Source organism: Eptatretus burgeri, chromosome 1 (assembly GCF_056783735.1).
Source record: "Eptatretus burgeri isolate ZD-2024b chromosome 1, Ebu_testis_v1, whole genome shotgun sequence".
NCBI lineage: Eukaryota > Metazoa > Chordata > Myxini > Myxiniformes > Myxinidae > Eptatretus > Eptatretus burgeri.
The window spans coordinates 89,194,603-89,206,905 of record NC_140961.1 but is presented as its reverse complement, the minus strand read 5'-3'; the positions used below and the strand labels follow the sequence as shown (position 1 = coordinate 89,206,905).

Here is a 12,303-nt window from a genome sequence, read left to right as displayed (position 1 = left end):
TGACCTCAAAAATCTTTGGCTGTTGAATTCAGTGACCTGAAATATAAATCCTCTTCAAATTTCAAGTCAATCAGATGAAAAAGTGAGGATTTTATAAATCTCACCGAAGTTGTTTACCTTTGACCTATGTTGACCTTCTGACCTTTTGACCTCAAGAACAATACGCTTTTTCCTTATGACAAACTCTACGATGTGGTTAAGTTTCGTGAAGATCGGTTTAAAATTGCGACCTGTAGGCGACAAACAGTCAGACAAACAGACAGAGACAGACAGACAGAGAGACAGACAGAATAACAAGATCGACTAACCAATATACTTGAAAAATCTTCCATTTTGCAAGTAACAAACAGACAAACAAACAAACGGATCCAAATGCAATGCCCTCTCCTTCGGCAAGTATAAAAAGGTGAAACAATTGAAACCCAAGCTAGACAGGTGTGTGTGTGTGTGTGTGTGTGTGTGAGTGTGTGAGTGTGTGAATGTTTGAGTGTGTGTGTGTGAGAGTGTGTGTGTCTGTACCTCTTGACCATCCTGCCATGGTGTGGGGATGCATTGCTTTGTAGCCACTGAAAATATTTTTCAATTCTCTGTTGAATTCGCAGTTCACTTGTCCTGTTGCTTTGCTCATTTTATTCCTCCAATATATTTTGCCTTCCTCACTTCGCGAATGTTTCCACGGAGAACCGAGCCGAGGTCAACTCCAAAGGCGGATCCAGGATTTTAGGATGGTGGTGGGTTTGGGGGGAAGGGTGGAAAATTTACATCACATTGAAAAATATAATTCTGCCTATCAGAGCAAGGGGAACATTTTTTTTTTTGGGCGTTTATTTTTGTCATAAATTCTAGACTCTTCTAAATATAGACAAAGAACACTAATACACTTGAAAATAAGTAATTGTGGAAATTTGGTTTATGCGAATTGTTGTACTCCATACGTTGTGATAAAACAACTTGGAAACAAAACTTCCAACTCACCACAGCTAGGAAGTGGCAGATAGCCAAGAGCTGATGATCAAAACGAAGATGGTAGATGGGTGCAGATCCGTAGGATATGCAAAGTGGTCCTTCTATATGTCGAGTCATTGCATCGTGTCGATACCCAAGGACGAACTCGTGAAACAAATGTGACGTCAAGTGATCCAAAGTAGTCTATAAAAAAAAAAAAATCAGAATCACACGGTTTGTCGAATATTCTCGACTTGAATAAAGTGGGAAAAACCTAGCCAGCTAGGCTGGGTTAAAAAGAACCAGAATGAGGCGAAATGTTGCTTTGGTTAAATCAAAACAGAATGTTAAAAGCGAGAACATGAAGTTCCTGCATTATTTGCTTCATGAAAACAACCCAATGATCCGTGGACTTCCAAAGAGACTCCCGTAGAGTAGTTATCAGAAAAACCCGCTGATTGACTCGACCAAAACTTTCTCACCCCTTGCTCTTCAAAAGCTCTCTCTAAAAGACCTCTCCCTATTTGTCCTCAAGTCTACATCATGTAACCAACAAGAACTGGCTATGAGAGTTACGTGATGTGGAGCCAAGTTAGGTTTGCATATGCTCGGTCTTGCAAAGCAGGAAACTCCATACTCTTGTTTTTATGAAAAGAAGTACCAATCGTTTTGATTAAAAAATAAATAATCAAACATTCACAGAATGGGATAAGAACTCAGGATCTCTAGTATACTAAGCAATGGTTAAATAACATTGGAACAAACAGTCTGCTCTCTTTCTTAAATAGATCGTTCACAATTACGATGCATAAAAGGACCAAACCAAAAAAAATATAATAATACCAACACGACAATAATTCTAATAATCATAACAAAATTCCAACACACTGAGAAGGCTCTACCAGTTGGAGGAGTTACAAATTCGAATTGGAATAGTTTAACTATTTATTTCCCTTTTCTGCATCCACATATCATGGTCCTTTAATTGTGTCTTCTTTGAAAAAAAAACTGTCAACACTGCTTTGAATTTTCGCCCTTTTTGAAAAACTACATCTTCCGCTTTGGCTGTTGTTGCTGTTCAATCGCGCAATTATAATGACAAAAACAGAAACTATACCGAAAATACCGAATTGATATCCCTCTTTTTCAACAATGTTGAGTAACTCACAGAACCTGATTTTTTGCACAATGAATTAGTACCCTTCAAAAACGTAATCATAATGAAACACTTCAGCATAATCTTTAATATAATCATTGCAGAATTTACATTTAATTTTTGAAATGCTATGCAATATTAGGTAGGCTTACTTACCTTCACCAATTATTCACCAATTCACCAATTTAGTCTTTATAGTGGAAAGTGGAAATTGCTCGAAAAATTAACTGCATGAGAGAGTTTCCTTTCTCACATTCTGAGATTGCTTCTTCAGTGATATACACCTCGTTACATGTATAACTAGAAGGGCACTCTTCGACATCACGACGTTGCCAGTGTGGAAGAAAAAGAACTCAAATTCCACAATGGATTAGCATACAAACAGAGAATTTTAATTTCATACATACGGAGGAAGAAGATTCAATGATTCACTGAAACATTGAAACGAACTTCACTGAAACAGAAGCCAGAAGTTATCCCTCTTATACATAATTTGACATTCCAAAAAATGGGAGGGTGAGACATTTGGCAATTCAACTTTGGGATGAGCTGATAAGCACGAGGCAAAAGAGCTCAGAAGTGCAATATGTGGCCACTTTGGATGTGAGGGAGAGAATGACACAATCATGGCAAAAGTTGCAGTGTCAACAACCAGGTCACCCTGTTTCGATGGAGCGATCAGACTTTTTTTAATCGTAAGATATTCCTTTTATCAATATGTAGGTCAAAAGACACTCGGGAAAAGGGAAACATTACTGACAGCCAATTTGATTATAGTGCAAATATTAAATTTATAAAGTACCAGCAACAATTCAACAAGTGAATATAATTATTTTTCTTCCACATCTCCCATTTTTCAACCATGAAGAAAAATTTGAATAATAATATTACACATGATCACCATACCCCATTCCTAGAGGAGAAAAGATATCCCTCACACAAGTTCAATCAACAATGGCAGCAAGCGCTCATAGGAGAAGAATGCTGGACGATTACCATTTCAATAGTGTCCCAGCCAGGTGAGTGAGTGCGTTTCCATTTAGTTCATGGCCTGTTCATCAGCAGGTGTCACAAATTGAAAAGACATGCACCTGAGGCCAGAAGATAAGCAGATCAGGGTGTAGATAGAGCAGCACCCAACGGGAAACACACTCCAGGTGCTCCTTGAGCTGCAGATGAGGTACATTTTTGCAGGTACGAGCTTAGGCCTGACATTGGGTTGCAGATGACATTGGATTGAAGGAGACAAAAAGGACACGAGATGTGACCCAGAGATCCAGCCCCAGCAGAGTTTGGGGCCTCGTAGCAGCAGTACATGCAATCAAGTTTGATTCACCAAGCGAGCTATGCACGTTAGAGGCAGCAGCGATAGCTCCATGAGTCCCACCCACACCATTGAGCACATGTTGCAGATGACTCGCCGTTTGGACCTTCAGAGCCTTAATTGTGCATTTTGCAACCATGGCAAGTTTACGATGTATCTGCAGAGCAGCAATTTGCGAGAGTGGTCGGGGTCGTTCCCCTAGCAGGCACCATGCAACGGAGACGTTAAGTCTTTGCCTTGCTGGGGTTTGACTTGTCCAACCTTCTTTTCATTGTTTTTTTTTTCTTTTTTCCCCCCTCTAACATGCTCATCTTATCTCCTCAGGAAGGGGGTCATGTCATGATCATGTGTTGCATGCCCAATCACCCAAATCTTGGTTCTCCCCATCATCCAATATTCAGTGGAAGTTGTTCCAAAGCTTCATTTGACGAAATTGTATACTGAATAGTTCAACTGCTCTCAACACTCTGAAACAAACAAAATCAAGGTTAAGCATCTAACGTACATTACATGTGAGATCAAAATTTTACCCTTTCCTTTCCTTTTTTTTCACAACTAAACGACATGCTAAAACATAAAGAAATCTCAGTTGTATGTATACTCAAAAACATTCATCTCATTTGCTATTTCCATGTAGAAAGGTCAGCAGTATTTATCCGGGTTCCAATTAGCAATCAACAATTTTGTCCACCATCCTCCAAAGATCCCTTCTAGTCAAGAAAAATATTCCAACATCTGTATAATAATTATGAAAGTTAACTTATTATTCTTCTTCTTCTATTTTTAATGTATTTTAATTTGGCTGAGCTGTAAGTACAACACTCAAACCCAACAAGAGGACAGGCTCCCCCATTTTGGAGCAAGTACCAAATACAAAGCGATTCGATTTTGCAGTTACCATTTCAACATTTGCAATCATTTTAACATTCACATCTGTTAAAGAATCCAGTTTCATTCACGAGCACTTCCAGAGCAACTGCCAATTTTCATTTTTTATTTTGTTATTTTTTAGCTTACTTAGCACTTCCGTACTGATGAAAGATGGTCAAGTCAGTGTTAGAAATCCCTCAACTTACTTTAGTAAATGTACAAGAAGTACCATTTAATCAAAAATCATACACCTGTCCATTTAATCAGGAAACAAATAAAATAGGTAATATTTCCATTGGCTTGTGGGATCATTGCACTATTTTCAATAATATATTTCTTACACTCTGACTGATTTAACATTCCTTTCAAATATTAATGCCTTCTGTACTAGGCATGATTCTGGTTCATCTTTTATTTTTGTTTGTCTTTCTAGAAAATATGGAGGCATTTTATTTAAATTACAGTTAGGCCAGTACCAGCTCCAAATCAGTGAGAGCATTACAATTGCAATACATGGTACAATTCCTAATTCTGTGAAATGATTTCATAATTGCTGTTGGTCTACTCGAGCCATTCTTCCAACCATTCTGCATTATGTTGATGTAAATACCATGCTGATTTCCCTCATATATTGATTTTCCCTTACAGTTAACTTATGATTCCTAATATATAATATTCACCAATCTGTCGATCAATTTCATAATGTAGACCTTCCTTCAATATGATGTACTTACCTCAGCTTAATATATTCTCTTTATTCAATTCCCAGTAACTTTTGTCTATCCTTAATTAATAGATCAACGAGGTCCAGAGCTACAGTGATTGATAATATATCAATCAATCAATCAATCAATACAAGTTATCAATCACCAATGGTGTACCTTACTGTGATATAAGTGATCATTCTGGTTTAAATTATACTGCTGTTCCAAAAGTGCGGACACCACGAGACTTAAATGATAAAGGTTTCTCAATTTGTAATTCCAAAACAAAACTTGACATTAAACTGAACACCAGATGAACTAAGTCAGAGGAGGGAGACCACACCATATGAGGTATGAATTTCAACTTCCCTTCCCTGAAGTATTGAAAATGTTCGTTTTTTGTTCAATCCTATATATCGCCCTCTCCCAATGTGCATCATGTCATGGTCGGACATTGTAAGTGGTTATCTATCTATTCATGACCTCTGACATGAAAGGATGACATTTTGTCATGATCCGTTATGTTTTCACCCTTGGCTGTCTGCTTGTGACTGTGAGCAAGACATGTCAAAAAGTTATGGATGGATTCCGACGAAACTTAGTGAACCGCTGGGTGTGTGACGAGGACGAAATGATTCGATTTTATTGAAGATCTGGATGCAATAATTTTTTCATTTTTAAAGTGATTTTTCACCATTTAGAGATGCGGCCAAAAACGATATGTGGCATGATATATCAAAAAGGTTATGAACGGATTACGACAAAACTAGGTGGATGAGTTGGTTAGTTGACAATAACAATCTGATTAGATTTTGGTTCATGTCCAGATGGAGATCTGGCCTATCAGTGGAATCCACCACGTTAACCGTTTAGCCTGATGGAGGTTTGCGCTCTACTGAGCTCCGTTCTCATATTTCCCCATATTTTTGTGAATCCGATTTGCATCCAGGAACACAACAATTATGGTTAACAGTTTTGAAATTGCCACTCCTTCGTCTAAATTCTGAAAATTATGTTGAAAAAACAATTTAATTGAAAGATCTTGTCCAATCAATGGCAGGTTAAAAGTGCCCGGCCGGCAGAAGAGAGTCAGTGAAAACCATACAAAGCACAGGCTTGAATGGCATCCTTAACATTTATACCTCATTTTGACCATCCCGTATTATTGCCACCTTTTTGTAAGGTGATTTGAAAACGTTTTTGGCCCAAGTCTTTCGTGAAACGGTCGGCCAGGCCTGACTTTCGACTGAAGGTGCAACAATTTTTACTTTGTTCAGATTTCCGGCGATAGCTCGCTGACTCTTCTGGAAACATACAGTGCGATGTTTAACAATCACCAACAGCCGGTGCTGGAAGAGCGCTCATCAGGCTTAACCACCCTCTGCTGGACGATGCGCTCATTGATGTCTGGCCTTGCCTATGAAGCAACAAAATGACAGTTTGTAGCTGGTTCGAGATTTGTACCCAGGCTTGACAGTTCAACGGGAGATGTGCATACCTGTTGGTTATGCTACCAGACCCAAAGTCCACACAAATATCAAAGCAACATAATAAACTGTGTTGGAATGCATTAACTCACACTTGTAGTCCCTTAGATAAGGACAATCTCATAAACGTGAAATAATAAAACGAGTGAAAACTTGAGTGTTCATAGAACACATTACTCCATGATGTGTTCAAGTCTATAATTCAATTTAATTAAAATAATGATTTTAAAGATGGTTTGAGAAATTTCCAAAGTTTAACACAATTGGAGAAGTCTGAAACATGACCCTATTTAACATGTACAAGTACTGCTAAACAAAAGGGTTTTCAAAGTGCAAGGAAGACGATTTGTGTTCTTCAGTGTTCAAGCATATAACTTATTTTAAATAAAATAAAGATTTTAAAAGTCGTATTCATTAATTAATTCTAAAATTTACCGCTTTTGCATTGATTAACTGCCGTTGACAGTGTCTATTACATCACCCTATCCAACGAATTACATTAGTTATTTGTGTCTGTTGTTTGTGTCCTTTATGATGACATTAAAAACAGGAAGTTTCCTGTTTGGAACGATTTAAAAAATATCTCTCCTCTCTGCGCACGCATGATCGAATCAAATTCAGAACCAATACATGGTAAACTGCAGATTTGTTTTCTGATTCGTATTCAAAAAATATCATTCAATTGAAATCAAGTTGTTCATCAATCATTAACTGAAGTTTGTAAATGAACAGACAGATGGACATGAAACAATTGCTTAATGTCACTTTTCCCTTTGCGTGCATGGGGTGAACATTCCCATCCGAGATACCATACTCTATGCTACAGAGCGTCAGTGCTGCCGAAGCAGATTCTTGGAAAGGGCTATACTGGGTGGTTTGCCATTGCTTCCCAGCTAATTGAGACAGGGATTTGCAATTTGTTCAGGCTGATGGCAATGGCTCACCAAGTCTTCCTGAATGTCCACCAACTAATGCTGGTGGATGGGACGTTATAACAATATTAATGTTTAAAACGAAAAATACAATATCTACGTTCATGGTGTGCATCGTTCTCATGGGAATCCCTGACCCATGATGTGGGAATCCAGGTTCAAATACAATATCCCATTGGTAGGACTATTGCCGATGGTAATGTCCTTGTAATCATGTGAAAGTACATTTATCTCTATTAATGTATTTGTTCTCCATGTGATTTGTGTACAAATTACCGACGAGTGCCGCTCAATTAAAAATATGGTATTATATGATTACATGCATAATGCCAGAAAATGTGTGCACATGGTATATGTTCTAACACTGATCCTCAAATTGCTTCAAACACACAACAATGGAAACTCTAAATGGCTTCCAATTAGTTATTGAGAGGACTCATCATTGTTCTTTTATGGGATGTCCCACTCCTCATGTTGATGGCATCACAAGATGTTTGGGGCGTCCATCAAATATGGAACTGTTCTCTTAATTGTCATTGTATGAAAATTCGGGTAACCACAGGGCATCTCAGGGTCGAGTAGGTAGTATCGAATCTACATGTTGTTGGACTATTATTGACATGATCTGTGAATAGAATGATTATTCGCGATATTCACAAAGATGTTTCGTCATTACACCAGCAGGCTTAGTAACAAAGCATTTCCTCCCTTTGTGGTGCAGTAGATAGTAGAAAAATCGTGCAAATTATGATACAAGCATCAAATTTGGCATTTCTGTTCTCCAGGGGATTCTAATCAAATCTGCCCAATTGGCCATTTGAAAATACAAATTTTGAAAAATTTGAAAAAAAGAAAAAAAAAAAAAAAAAGTTGAAGTCACAGCTGGCTGAAATTCTTGAAGCGTAAGTGAACATCCCAGACAGAGAACCAAGGGGAGATGCAGTCATCATTGATGGCTCAGCACTTATCAATGCCCTACCTCCACGCACTTCAAAGATATTTGATGACTATGCTAAAGAAGACATCATCCCAAAGGTGGAATCCTATGGTGCCAGGTACGAGAGGGTGGACGTAGTGTTTGATGTGTACAAGAAGTCAAGTCTGAAGTCCGAGGCAAGGTCGAAAAGGGGGTAAGGAATCATAAGAAGAGTGACAGGAACCAGTAAGACCCCAAGTAATCGGAGAAGCTTTCTTCGAGATGACAGCAACAAGACTGAGCTGTTTCACTTCCTTGCGGAAAAGATGTGTGAAGCACAGACAACAAGCACAGTCATTGTCACAAAAGGAGAAGATGCCATGAGCAACACAAGGAAGTCACTAGATGCTGCGTCTCAATGTTGTCATGAAGAAGCTGACACTCAAATATTTGTACACGCCAGGGATGCAACGATGGATGGTAACAATTCTATTATCATTAAGGCTCATGACACGGACGTACTAGTCATAGCAATATCTGTACTGCCATCATTACAGGAACTGGTTATTGAGAACATGTGGATTGCCTTTGGCCAAGGAGCCAAGGCACGATGGATTTCAATCCATGAGGTAGTTTCTGCAATAGGGCCTCTGAAAGCTAGAGGGATCCCATACTTCCATGCGTTCACTGGATGTGACGTCATGTCTGCCTTCCGCAGTAAAGGGAAGAAAACTGCATGGCAGACTTGGAACGTCTTTGATGTTTCTGAAACATTCACCAATCTCAGCTGGCATCCAACATTGATTCGTGATCTTGACTTTTTTGAAGTTTTTTTTTCTTCTTCAATTTTTTCAAAATTTGGATTTTCAAATGGCCAATCAGGTAAATTTGATTAGAATCCCCTGGAGAACAAATGTGCCAAATTTGATGCTTGTATCATCATTTGCACAATTCCTCTCAAAAATTGCTGTTATCTGCCCCACTATTGCTATGACAACCTCTTTTAACTTACACAAAATACAGTGTACACACTTGATAAATGGAATAGATACATTCAAAATTCCACTCGAAATGGTGAAAAGAGAATTCGGGAGATGTATCTAATTATATAGGGCTGGCAGGATGGCCAAGAGGTACGCATAATCGCCTCTAATCCTTCCAGACCCAACTATAAACTGTCATCTCAGTATTCACAGTCAGCATGATTCATCAGTGTGTTCCTCCCTTGGATGGATGTCAATCTGGGTGTCCCACCTGCTGGTATTAGCTGGTAGACATAAAAGATCTACCCACAGTGTCCTTCGTGAAGAATTGGTGAGCTATCGCCGGCATCATGAACAAATTCAAAATTCCTGCCCGAACTACTTCTGGGAAGGCAATGGCAAACCACCCAGTATAACCCTTGCCCATAAACTATTTCAGCAGCACCGACGCTCTGTAGAATAGAGAATGGTACATCAAAATTACAATAAATATTTATTTATTTATTTATTCCCCACCACTCCCACCACGCACCTCCCATCACTACCCAACACTTTGTCTCAGCTGTCCATTATTTTTGCAGAAAATGTATTAGTTAACCTGCACTGAACTATTCACCATTGACCCTTTGTTCTGCTCTTCCATGATCGTTGATGACTGTGTCAATTATTTATCAAAAGCACAATAACATTTAACCCCAAACCTCCTCTTTATAAGAAAAAAAATAACAATCCATTGCCACCCACATTATCCAAAACAAATTGAAACAAAAGTGTAAAAAGCATGCGAAGAGTGAAGTGGCCTGAAGACCAGATGAACTTGCAATGAAATAGGAATTTAATTTCCAAATGAGAAAAACAAAATTTGAAATATTTGTGATAAAACAATGTTGGCCACATGATGTGGAGGGAGCTGGTGACATCATTGCATGCATGAACAATACTGGAGCTTCAATGGATTTATGGGATGCGATAAATTGAGTGAAAATAGCATCTTCAACCCAAATTCCAAAAATATAAAATTGAGTTTTGCAAACGTGACTTGAATAGAGACAAAAGGCTTCAATATGGATTCAGCGGTAAAGCCAGAAGCAAATGGGAGTGATTGGGTCGCTGCAGGCCTTTCTATTATTACTAAAATCCAACTAATGAATCCTGGTATTTGTTTTCTATTCAGGTCAGGTCAGGCATGGGAGCAGGTGACAGAGCAGCGCATCGCTGTGTACACTTTCCGCCGATCCATTAGGGGCCTCCATCTGGTCATCCCCCAGGCAGATTCCTGGTCCATCCCCATGTCCTTGAGATGCCAGTCAACCTGCTGCAACCACGAGGCATGTGGTTGGCCCACTGGCCTCCTCCACTCACGAGACTCCCTCGCTAATAGAATCTGGTGAGCAGGATCACCGTCAGGAAAATGAGCCATATGTCCATGCAGCCACAGCTGATGCTCACGGACTACACAGGAAGTAAACCTCATCTGATTCTCTCTCAGCAAGCGCTCGTTGGATACAAAGTCTGACCTGCAATAGGCAAGGATTCTCCGAAGACACCTGCTACTGAAGGAGTCAAGTCTCTGTCTCAGATACCTCCTGATCAGAGTCCAAATCGAACGTATCTAACATCCAAGCACCAAGGACTTAAAGACTTAGATTTTCGTCTTCTTACATACCTACCGACAGTGCCACACCCCCATGATCCAATGAATCCATGACTCCCCTGGCCCGACCAAGACGTGTATTGATCTCTGGCTCATACCATGTGGAGATATGAACATCACTGCCAAGGTAAGTGAATCTTCCTTTGACCTCAACATCCTCGCCACAAACAGATACAGACAAAATAGCAGCATCCAAGATGTCATTGAAAGCCTGGATCTTAGTTTTGACCTCGGAAACCCATAATCCCAGCAGCTCTGACTCCTCATTCAGCGCCTTGAGGGCCCCCAAAAGGATATCCAATGTCCCCACAAAGATGACTGCTTCATCTGCGAAATAAAGGTCAGAGATCTTGACATTCCCAAATTATGCACCACAATTTTACCTCTCTGACATCCTCCCCAGAATCCAGTCCAACAAGCGCTGAAAAGTGTTGGGGCCAATACACACCCCTGACAAACTTCAGTAACAACTGGAAATAAGTTAAAGATTGAAACACTGCAACTCACAGCACTACAGTACCAGAGGATAGTTCGGAAATCAGATTGATTAGTTATGGTGGCACCTGAAGAAGACCAAAAATATTCCAGAGGGCATCGCAATTCACAAAATGGAATGCTTGGTGGAGATCAACAAAGACTGTGAGCAGCCCCTGCTGAAACTCTTGTGTGTGTTCGGTGAGAATACGAAAAGCAAGGATACAGTCAATCGTTGACCTCTTTGGTATAAAGCCCGACAGCTCTGGGCGCTGGTGCTCAAGCAGATGGTGGCAACCCCAATCAAGAATGATCTGAGCAAAGACCTTGCTCAGCAATGAGAGCACTGTCACACCATGGAAGCTGTAGCAATCCTGGTGAAAGCCCTTCCATTTCCAGAAAGGGAAGACAAGGCCCCTCTCGCAGTCAGTTGGGATGAGGCCTATATTCCGAAGAGAGCACAGAACTGAATGCAAACACAGGAGTAAAGCATTTCCACTAGTCTTGAGAAGTTCAGTATGGATGCCACAGATCCTAGGAGCTTCATCCCCTTTCAACTGATTGACCACAGCCTGCGTTTCCACAAACAAAAATGGTTCACTGTTGATTGGAGGGTCAGCAATCGGGAAAGTTACACCTTAACATCTAACTCAACAGCTGGTGGATCAGACTGATACAGCTGCTCAAAGTAACTGGCCCAGCGGGCCTTCATTTCAGACCCCTCCGTCAAGAACCCACCATCCTCCGCTCTAAATGCAGTACCCCGAGGGATGGGCTGGATGGAACGCAATGCATGAATTCTTCTGTAAGCAGGACAAGAATCATTTGACTGGAGGTGATGTTCTACCCCTTCACAGA

At 40.0% G+C, this 12,303-nt stretch overlaps 1 long non-coding RNA gene across 1 annotated transcript in view; it reads right to left on the bottom strand.

Moving 5' to 3' along the window:
* The window catches only part of LOC147034929 (uncharacterized), a 112,782-nt gene that overhangs the window by 14,281 nt on the left and 86,198 nt on the right, over positions 1-12,303 (bottom strand). Inside the window, exon 3 of the long non-coding RNA XR_015060860.1 lies at positions 976-1,149. This is a non-coding gene — a long non-coding RNA (uncharacterized LOC147034929). The remainder of the gene's footprint in view (positions 1-975; positions 1,150-12,303) is intronic.